The sequence below is a fragment of the Equus caballus genome, chromosome 19 (genome assembly GCF_041296265.1).
Source record: "Equus caballus isolate H_3958 breed thoroughbred chromosome 19, TB-T2T, whole genome shotgun sequence".
In the NCBI taxonomy this organism is placed as follows: Eukaryota; Metazoa; Chordata; class Mammalia; order Perissodactyla; family Equidae; genus Equus; species Equus caballus.
Genome location: NC_091702.1, coordinates 51,620,971 through 51,631,067, shown reverse-complemented (window position 1 = coordinate 51,631,067; position 10,097 = coordinate 51,620,971). Strand labels below are relative to the sequence as shown.

Sequence of the window (10,097 nt, the reverse complement as noted above, 5' to 3'; positions counted from 1 at the left end):
TCTATTCATAATGTATACTTAATGTCCTAACTGCAGTGTTGTGTGAAAAAAAAAACAATTATGTAACAGTGTGTATAGTTCAACCCCATTCCTGCTTTATTCTCTTAAAAATATAAATTATGGGGGCCGGCCCGGTGGCACAGCCGCTAAGTTTGCACGTTCCACTTCTCGGCGGCCGGGGATTCGCCGGTTTGGATCCCGGGTGTGGACATGGCACTGCTTGGCATGCCATGCTGTGGTAGGCGTGCGATGTATAAAGTAGAGGAAGATGGGCATGGATGTTAGCTCAGGGCCAGTCTTCCTCAGCAAAAAGAGGAGGGTTGGCAGTAGTTAGCTCAGGGCTAATCTTCCTTTAAAAAAAAAAAATTATATATGAGCTTACATAGTTAAAGAAAAGCTAAACAACACTTCTTTCAGCTCATACAACATCCCTGATAAATAATGTTCTGGAGCCACTAGTTGTCTCCAATTTATAATCAAAACTTTAAGGCCAACCAGTGATTCCTGCTCCCATCTATCCAAATCTAACTTATTCAGCTACAAGGACACCCGTTGAAGTGTCTTAACACTCCAGGTATTTGCCTTCTTTAATGTTTCCAGGGACAGATGAGAACACAACATTACAGGCAAGTTGAGTGAATTATTTATATCTGAGAACATGAGTGTTGTAGATCGATGGATGTTATATAACGGCAAAGACGTCTAAACAGCAGACCATAAATAACCACAGTTTTAACTACCCAGGTATATGGGTACAAAATAAAATCTATCAATTCTATCAATATATTAATCCTGCTGAGTCTTTCTATGTAACTCAGTTAATTCCTGAAAGGCGAATGTGTTCAAAGGTGGAAGATTGCAAGAGGGAGAGTTCTTTCAACCACGGTGTGCTGGCATATCTTTCTCCAGTGTTACAAGAAAAAAAGGAAGACGTTTTTGATTCTGAAGGAGTCACAGGCAAAGCTGTAGGGAAGTCAATCCATCCTGCTCTGCCCTCAGTCGATCCAAATGAGGGGAGTGAAATGAAGGGGATTTGAACTGTTCTCTGCAGGATGTTACTTTTCTCATCTCTGTGCTGTACCTCTGTCATTTTCCTATCTGATCTTTCCAGGCAGCATCAATTTGTCATAAACTTGTAGGTTCTGGAATACACAGGTTCTGAAATTTGCCAATGTATTGCCTACTGATTTGAACAAGTCACTTAACTCCTCAAACCTCAGTCCTCTCACTGGTGAACTACAAAGCCTATGCCCTAGGTTTGTTGAAAGGATTAAATGATAAGAAAAATGTAAAATGCTTAACATGGTTCCTGGCACATATTAAATGCTCAGAATTGCAATTTTTATATTTTTTCCGCCCCCCCCCCCCCCAAGGAAGATTAGCCCTGAGCTAAGATCTGCCAATCCTCCTCTTTTTTTCTGAGGAAGACTAGCCCTGAGCTAACATCCATGCCCATCTTCCTCTACTTTATATGTGGGATGCCTACCACAGCATGGCTTGCTAAGCAGTGCCATGTCCATATCCAGGATCCGAACCAGTGAACCCCAGGCCGCCAAAGCAGAATGTGCACACTTGACCACTGCACCACTGGTCCAGCCCCACAATTTTTATATTCTTTCTTTCCAATCACCTGTTTAAAAATTGCCATCTAGGGGCTAGCCTGGTGGCATAGTAGTTAAATTCCTGTGCTCTGCTTTGGAGGCCCGGGGTCCGCAGGTTTGGATCCTGGGTGTGGACCTAGCGCTGCTCACAAAGCCATGCTGTGGTGGTGTCCCGCATAAAATGGAGGAAGATTGGCACAGATGTTAGTTCAGTAACAATCTTCCTCACCAAAAAAAAAACAAAAAAAAAATGCCATCTAACATAGAGTTTGTCTGATAACTTTTATTTCTAGCACTTATATAACTCTGAAACACAAAATTGGCCTAATCTTTGATTCTGTTTCCATTGGTTTGTGCTCTTAGATGTCTGTTGGTCCTGCTAATCTTCCATAATATTGTAAACAATTATAGCGTGTGGGCTGCACACACTCTCTTCTTGGTTTTCCCTTACCAGTGTCTAGTGCATGCACACACAGCAAATGCCCAATGAATGCTGTTGCCTCAGCTCCCTGACAGTTGGAGGGATGCAGCACTTCCAAGTTACAATATTTACTGTCTGCGTCATACAACTGAGTAACTAGTTAACCAGCCATCCAAGGAAGAAAATAACAGGCTGATCAGAACTTATGGTAACAGTTGCTGCAGGTCGATTTCAGAATTCACCTTCTCACTCAGTGTGTTTAGCTCTCCTCTAGGAGAGACACTCTGTGGCTACACGTCATAATTCCCCTTCGGTATATGGGCTGCTGTACAAATGGAGGCAATAAGGAAGGAAGAAGCCGCTTACTTTCTCAAGCTTGGTAAATATCATACCAGGAGTGTCATCTTTGCTAGGAGATGTATAACAAACAGTCATAGAATGTCTGCAGGACAAATAAAGGTCTCATTAGTTGGATGTTAAAGAAATTAACTTGTATAGAGCCAAAAGGGCGACAAATGAAAAAATCACTGAATTAGCCCCTACTTAATTTATACTCTGTTAATCCCAGTTAATAAAATAGAGTATTATTTTTCCTTAAGGAAGAATCTCAAGCTGATTTTTTTCAAGGAAACTGTGACTAGTCCTAAATTACCATGTCAAGAAAGTAAAAGGAATCACAAAACTGGTATTTTAAACCACATTGACGCTTTTCTGTTGCTGTTTTGTTGTGCTTTCCTTTTCCCTTTGGTAGCTCCAGAATGTCTACATAGGAAGGGATTTCAAGAGGCATTGGTAGAAGAGAAGGACTGGGACCTGCCTTGAGGTTGTCCGAGCAGAGCAAGCACCCCTTGTGTGCACTTCGGGTGACCTGTCAGGAGGCATTTGGATGGAGGGCCCACTGGCCACTCCACGGCACTACCACTGTCATTTGCACTTGCTAAAAAAAGTGGGATAGACACAGACATCACAAGAAAAGCTTGTGATTGTACTCTAAACAATCAAAGGAGCAGCAGATAATCCCTGAGCTGCTTTGGGTAAAAGTCCTTTACTATATAACTAAATTTATTCATCTATAAAATAATTAGACAAAATTCTGATATCCTGCATTTCTTTGATTACTAAAATTTCGTCAATGTCTGAAAACTGGTAAGGTTTTATGAAACTAAATTCTTATTCTGAAAACTCTATTTCCAGCAAAAAGAATCTACTGCCAAGCTTGTGTTGAGGGGCAGGTGGTTCACAGATAGGCAGGACAGCATGGTGGGGAGGAGCCCTGACTTAGTAGACGTAGTTCTGGGCTCCACACCTAGCTCCACCACTCCAGCTGTGTGCCCCTCCACCTAAGCCTCAGTTCTCTTATCTGTAAAATGGAGACAATGGTCCCTACCTCATGGGTTGTTAGATATAGCGGGTTGCAAGTGTTAAATGTTAATTGTTGTCATTACTAATGAGCCCACAGAAATGAATGCAAAGGCAATTGAAGAAGGGAGAAATTCACATTTTATAGACAAGAAAAGATCTTTCTGAATCAGTATCATACTTACAGAGGACATTTCACCCAGGTATAACCAGCTGCACATTTCTATTGCACTCTTAATATTAAAATGTTCGTTTAATATTTAGTAATTAGTGTCAAGGTTATTGCAGTAACATTTCTCTAGAAGGATCCTTCCCTCCTATATTTCTGAAAAAAATAAATAAGCTGTGTGTCTGATTAAAAACTCTTATCGCCTCATACAACAGACACCAGTTTGATTTCTCCTTTTAACTGCAGTGAGGTCACACTCCTGTGTTTGTGACATAGCAGCGAGTTGCCATGGAGATGATAGCTTTATCAGCAACTCCTCTTTGCAGTGACTTCACAGCAAGGTTACCAAGAAGCAGATGGGCTGTGAAGGAGACAAACCCCCTTGTCTAAACACAAATAGCATTGGTAATTAATTAGCTGAAGCAGCAGGGGAAATTATGAAAATGTGTGAAAGGTAAAAGGATTTCTATTTATTACAGATTTGATAGTTCTGTTCTTCTTGCCAGAGGTAAATCGCATCCCTCCCCAGCTTGGAAATGTTGTGTGGTGTACTGAATAATTATGGCACTAACTGGTTTGAGAGCCAGCCTTAGTGGTCTGGTGGTTAAGATTCAGATCTCTCACTGCCACAGCCTGGATTCGTTTCCTGGTCAGGGAGCCACACCACATGTCTGTTGGTTGTCATACTGTGGCAGCTGCATGTTGCTGTGATGCTGAAAGCTATGTCATTGGTATTTTAAGTTCTAGCAGGGTCCCCCATGGTGGACAGGTTTCAGCAGATCTTCCAGACTAAGAGTAGAAAGGAGGACCTGGCCACCCACTTCCAAAAAAGTTGGCCATGAAAACCCTATGAATAGTAGTGGAGTGTTGTCTGACATAGCACCGGAGGGTGAGAGGATGGTGCACCAAGATCCGGCCCAGTTCCACTCTGCTGTACACAGGGTCTCTAGGAGTCAGAATCGATTTGATGGCATTAACAACAAACTGGTTTCAGTATGCTGGGGTTCACTTTCTAGATCCATTGATTTCTTGGTTAAAGTGGCAAAATAAGATATCTTTTGTGACTGTATTTTTTTTAAGGTCCAAAAAAGAGATTGTAAAACAAAACAGAATAAAACTACCTCAGGTTATTGAGATGATGAAAGGATTGCAACATCAACATATTGAGACTTCGAAAGGCCCAATTTGAACATACCAATGCTGTATTTGAAAATGCCTCCTTTGATGATAAAGGCTCTGTATTAATTTTCTAGGGCTGTGGCAACAAAATACCACAGATTGGGCGACTTAAACAACAGAGAGTTATTTTCTCCCAGTTCTGGAGGATAGAAGTCCATGATCCAGGTCTGATATCTTCTGAGACCTTTCTCCTTGGCTTGTAGAGTGCCACCTTCTCACTGGGTCTCACATGACCTTTCCTCTGTGCACATGCATCCCTGGTGTCGCCTTGTGCCTCCAAATTTCCTTTTCTTATAAGGACGACAGTCAGATTGGATTAGGGGCCACCCTAACAGCCTCGTTTTAACTTAATCCCCTCTTTAAAGGCCCTGTCTCCGAACACAGTCACGTTCTGAGGTATTGGGAGCTAGGACTTCAACATAGAACTTAAGAGGAGACAATTCAGCCCATACCAGTCCTACCTTATCATTTGGATAAGTATAAATCACCTGGCACTGAATGCAAAGTCTTTCGTCATCAGATCTCCATCTCTCTTACAGCATTTACCTCCAGAAATAACGCCACAAGCAGCGTACGGTGGTAACACACCAGATTACTAGAATTCCTGCAATACCCCATGCACCCAGGTGGTCCGCCTCGGCCACTTCTCTTTGCCTTCCTTGTAAACTTCTGCTCAGCCTCTTTTCACATAACACCTCCCCTTGGACGCCGTTCCTGACTACTGGCCCCATCTGGTAGAGTTAACAGTCCTTTCCTCCTCTGTACTTTGCATACTGATCTCATTGGAGGTTGATGCAAGTCTGTTTCTCTTAGGAAATGGTGAGAGCTGAGAGGGCAGGCTTGCAATCTTATTAATGCTTCTATCACCCCTATTTCTCTCAGTGCACAGAGCTTTAAAATGTTTTCTGTATGCTTGGAGACAAAGCACTTGAAAGTTTTAAGGAAAAAAAAGGAAACAGTGTATATTCTAAAAAGTATGTATAGTTCTTGAGAATCTACAAAAGGTGTGAGTAGACAAATATATGTCTGCGGTCTTTTAAAAACACATTTTGAGTGGGGCTTGCAAGTCATGATGCGTCATCTTGTGCGCGAGCCCTGCTGAGGGCTCCACCATGAGCTGGGGTTTGAGGCTCCCCTCTGCCTCCAGTGGTAGGCACCCAAGAGCGCCTCTCGCAAGGAGAGCTGTCCCTGACACTAGTGATAGCCAAGAATTGAACCCTGTGCTCCACCATTCTATCCACAGCTCCTTGTGTGGACAGAGGTTAAGAATTAGGGGTCACTTCCTCCCTGTCAGCTTACATTCCCAATGATTGCAATGAGGCAGAGCTACATTATCTCCAGGACCTTTTGGATTTTTGAAGTGGACAAGACAGCTGGAGCCAGTCATGTCACCTTATCCCAACAAGTGGATTGAAGGAACTCTGCTGTACCTATGTGGCCTGGGAAGTTGAAGTAGCAAGAAGTTTTGAAAAGTGGATGAGGGCCCTTATTAAAATATCCCACATACGTACGTTAGAAAAAGGCCATTTTGACATAATTAGCCCAAAGTAAAAATTTCTACTCTTAAAACATTCCTGATCACTTGATCTAGAGGTCTTGACCTTGGTCAGTTTCAGGGAAATTGGCTCAGTTTGCCATCCCCAGCTCCTCATTTTGTGTTCTTTATTGTTCTCTATCACTCAGGTGTACACAGCTCAAAGATCTTTTCCCCCACTTTTGCTGCCCTAGCTCAAATATTTCATTTATAATATATATAAATGCCTGCAAATAGTTGACCTTCAATAAGTGTTTGTTGACTGAATAGCAGGTTAAAATATTGCCTCTCTTATTATTCTTGCATTAATTGTGATCCTGTTTCTGAAGTTATAAGCCAAATTGCAGGTGTTAGCCAGTTGATGGGATTTGGGAAGGATACAGATACCCTCTGATGTCCCTGAAATTACACTGCACATCTTTACCTTGACTCTATTTAGCATCTAAGAACCTTCAACCACATTGAGCTTTAGTTATAAAAGTGACTTTGCAGATGTGTATCCTTGCCCAAGACCTCTGAAAACCTAGGTCCTTGATATATTTTTAATAATCAGCTCATATTCCTCCAAGATGAGACTACATAGTTTAACATGATTTAGTTAAAATATTATCCTCCTTTACTGTGGATTGGAATATGAACTCAATGGTTGCAGTCATATCACAAAGATCCGAAGCTCTAATTGACAGCTCTATGTCTTTGCACAGTTAAAAACAGGAGAACAATTTAATTATTCCTTGACTAACATAGCAGGTTTAGTATGAAAATATTCCCAAATGTAGGGTCTTGAGTAAAAAAAAGAAAACAAATGGATACTTGGTAATAAAAAGCTTAGGAGCCCATATTCTAGTTCAAAACTTTACAAAAATGAAATATTAACAATAATGATTAATGTTTAGTAAGCGTTATCTTTTAGTCATTGAGCTAATATCATTTAATTCCCCCCTGCCTCAAAAATAAAACAAAAATTTGGAGTGTAGAATTTTTTTCCTCACCCTACAGATGAAAAAGACTTAATATTTGGTCTGAAGAGGTTATGTGACTTTTGTAGATGCCACGGTAATGTAAATTATTCTAATTTTCCAATTAGTTGATGTACATCCCTACCATTTTATGCTTTTTTGCCACTTTGTTTTAGAACAGTCTTGTTAAGGAGAAATGAATACGATATTCATCCCCTTCTTTCATATGTACTGCCCACTTGCTAGGTAAAATCTCTGATGAAAGCACTTTTTTCCTTTGTAAGTAAAGATAGCAGGACACAGCGCTCCTAAGGTAGTACCCTGGACCCTTTCAAAGCTTCTGTCTCTGACTACTTGGTAGAAGGCATCAAGGGGGAGATGATGTATAATTACTTGTCCAGTAGGATTTTAAATTATGTGAGTAACTGTCTATCTGCAAGAAGCGTGCAGCCTTCCATTCTTCTCTCAGTCCGTAGATGATAAGAACTTTGGAAAGTGAGAAGAACTTTAAGATGGTTTAAAATAAATGACCTAGAGATTGAATGATTTATGTTCACTATCTGATTTTCTCTGGGAAAATGACTAATTTCTCAAGCCTGCAAACAAAGAAAATGAAATAAACAACAAATTTTAAAGATGAAGCTAAAAACATTCCAGAATCGAAAAAGGGTATATTCGATGTGAGCCAACTCTCACCTGTTTCAACCTTTCATCTGTTGGTGTACTTTAGAAAAAGGAGGATATAAACCCAAACTACATCTAGTCTGTTAGCTGGGTAATTTGATTTTCATGTATTTGTGAGCTGGTGAGGCACGTTTACCTCTCTCTGTTTATAAGCATTGAGGATGGCAATTAACCCTGTTCCCTTAAGCAATCAAATGTGTTTGCTGGGACCTCACTCAAGGCCACCTCAGATGGGGCTATATGCTAATGACCTATGCTGGACCTGACTAACTTGAAGTATGAAGAGTGGCAGTTAAGAAGGTGTGGGCTTTCTTCTCCTAAATATCTTTATGTAGATAACTAATTGGACAGATCAGGAAAACAAGGTTGTTGGAGTGATTATTGAAATGGTATTCAAGAAGGTTTCTTGGTATGAAATGCAAAAAGATATGGAAAAACAGAAACTTAGAGAAAGATAATAGACAACATGTGGAATATCACAAAGATTATTTTGGTTATAAAGAAGAGTACCTGCATCTCCTTTCAGGATGTAAACCCAAATGAGCTGTCTCCAGGGAGACCTGGAGCATCTCCTCAGAAGCTCCTCCCTCAGTCCTCTCATAGCTGTCATTTAGTTGGTAACGATTGATCTTTGTTATATGTTTATGCTGAAATGCGTTATATTTTTTGTGGCTGAAACCAAAGTGGGCCAGCGGGGACCTCAACAAATACAGATACACTGGGCTTTGTCCTGGTTCCAGCTGTTGGTCTTCACTGAGTGACGCTCTCGCTGCCTCCTGGTTCTTATTTGGGATGGGAAGACAGGCAGGAGACACACGATTAGCAAGAATTTTTGCCATCTGGACTGATTTCTCTACCTTACATGCAAACAATGCTCTTGAAATTTCCCTATCCCACAATCTTACGTCAGGATTCTGGGATGTCAAAAAGTCTGTAAAGAGATGCATAGTAGACAACTGCAGTTTTTTCTTTGAAAATGGAGAAGTAGAGGGCCAAATGTCGCTCCCTTCCTTGTTATTTCTACAGGAATGTAAGAATCTTCTTTTCTATTTCCTTGATGGCTGTGATCATTAATAAAGCACCAATATTGAAGGGATAAACATCTTTTTTTTAAATTTTTGTTTTTTTTTTTGAGGGGTTGGGGGGCGAGTGCTTTTTATTTTCCTGGTTTGAATTCTTCATACATTTCTCCTGTTATTTTCATTGACTCTCTTTTTCTTAACAGCTTTATCAAAGTATGGTTGATATACCAAAATGATTGGACATATTTAGTGTATGCAATTTGATGAGTTTGGAGATATGCATGCACCCATAAAACCATCACACAATCAAGGTAATAAAATATCCATCAACTCCAAAAGTTTCCTCCTGCCTGTTTGTTTATTTGTTTTCTTTTTGGTTTCTTTGCTTGTATATGCTAAGAACGTTTAATATGAGTATCTGTTATTCTTTAAATCACACCTTCTCCACCTTAAGCTTACTCTCCTGCTCGCTCCACTCTTATCAAATCAAGACACAGATTAAATTCTACTACATTATATAGAGTAATATCTATCTATGAAAATAACGAGTGCCAGCTCAATATCTCACTCTTTTAAATAATACTCCCTACATTGAGATTTGAATATAGCTAAGAATTTTGATGGTACATTACCATTTATTTATCTATCCCTACATTCAACAAACATTTATTTGGCATATATTATGTGTCAAGTACCATACCAGCCTCCGAGGACCCAAAGTTAAATATAAGATGAAGCTCTTGCTCTCAATGTATTTTACTGAAACATAATTTTATGTGTACAAATTATTCGAAATAGGAACACTCCTTTTAATTGTCCTCTTCTCCATCATCTGCTTTAGAATCTGCCTTGATTCTGCCTCTCCATGAACTTTCTCCAACCTTCCATATTCCTTGTTTCCATTGTCTTTTTCCTCTGATTTACTCCTTCAAAGATTTTCACTATAAACAACAGAACTATCACTCCTGAATTTCTGGAGTCTGGTGCTGATGCTGTGTCTCTCATCCCTCCCTCTCATCACTCAGAGTGGTAGTTTAAGTCTAAGTGGCACAACTTTTCTTCCCCCTTTCCATCTTTGTTTCTCCATTTCTTCACAGTTCTTTAGTGTGCCTTGTAAAGAACTTTAAGATGATATAAAAATAAAATTATAGGGCAGAACATAGCACCCA

The 10,097-nt window shown here is 40.2% G+C and overlaps 1 long non-coding RNA gene across 1 annotated transcript; it reads left to right on the top strand.

Annotated features, from left to right (window-relative positions):
- The first annotated feature begins 3,849 nt into the window (after positions 1-3,849).
- LOC138918933 (uncharacterized) lies at positions 3,850-9,266 on the top strand. The gene is made up of 2 exons (XR_011428699.1): positions 3,850-4,004; positions 9,132-9,266. It is a non-coding gene; the product is annotated as an uncharacterized lncRNA (long non-coding RNA).
- The last annotated feature ends 831 nt before the right edge of the window (positions 9,267-10,097 follow it).